Consider the following 1,031-nt stretch of genomic DNA (forward strand, 5'->3'; position numbering starts at 1 on the left):
TGAAATCCCTTTGTAACAGACGAGTTTCCCTATGAAACCCTGATACTTCGAAGGAGATTGTCTGTTTTGTACACGAAGTGCATCCATTTTTTGCCGTAAGCCTCTCTACTTTCTTGCACATGCTATGTGGGTGAAATGATGATACCATGCCAACTTGGAACCTTTTCTGAGTTCATTTCAAATGCTTTTCAATTTCATGGTCTTATAGCTCAAAATAATCAGTAAATGCATGAAAAATAACAAATGAATTCAGAAAGGGTTGTAAATTGATGACGTGGCTTTTAATGGTGCATTTTGAACACAGAAAAACAAGGGGGTTCAAATAAGTTCAAAAAAATTGAAATCCCTTTGTAACAGACGAGTTTCCGTATGAAACCCTCATACTTCGAAGGAGATTCTCTGATTTGTACACGAAGTGCATCCAATTTTTGCTGTAAGCCTCTCTACTTTCTTGCACATGCTATGTGGGTGAAATGATGATACCATGCCAACTTGGAACCTTTTCAGAGTTCATTTCAAATGCTTTTAAGTTTCATGGTCTTATAGCTCAAAATAATCAGTACATGCATGAAAAATAACAAATGAAGTCAGAAAGGGTTGTAAGTTGATGATGTGGCTTTGAATGGTGCATTTTGAACACACAAAAACAAGGGGGTTCAAATAAGTTCAAAAAAATTGAAATCCCTTTGTAACAGACGAGTTTCCGTATGAAACCCTGATACTTCGAAGGAGATTGTCTGTTTTGTACACGAAGTGCATCCTGTTTTTGTCGTAGTCCTCTCTACTTTCTTGCACATGCTATGTCGGTGAAATGATGATACCATGCCAACTTGGAACATTTTCAGAGTTCATTTCAAATGCTTTTCAATTTCATGGTCTTACAGCTCAAAATAATCAGTAAATGCATGAAAAATAACAAATGAAGTCAGAAAGGGTTGTAAATTGATGATGTGGCTTTTAATGGTGCATTTTGAACACAGAAAAACAAGGGGGTTCAAATAAGTTCAAAAAACTGAAATCTCTTTGTAACA

The sequence above is a fragment of the Triticum dicoccoides genome, chromosome 2B, assembly GCF_002162155.2.
Source record: "Triticum dicoccoides isolate Atlit2015 ecotype Zavitan chromosome 2B, WEW_v2.0, whole genome shotgun sequence".
Lineage (NCBI taxonomy): Eukaryota > Viridiplantae > Streptophyta > Magnoliopsida > Poales > Poaceae > Triticum > Triticum dicoccoides.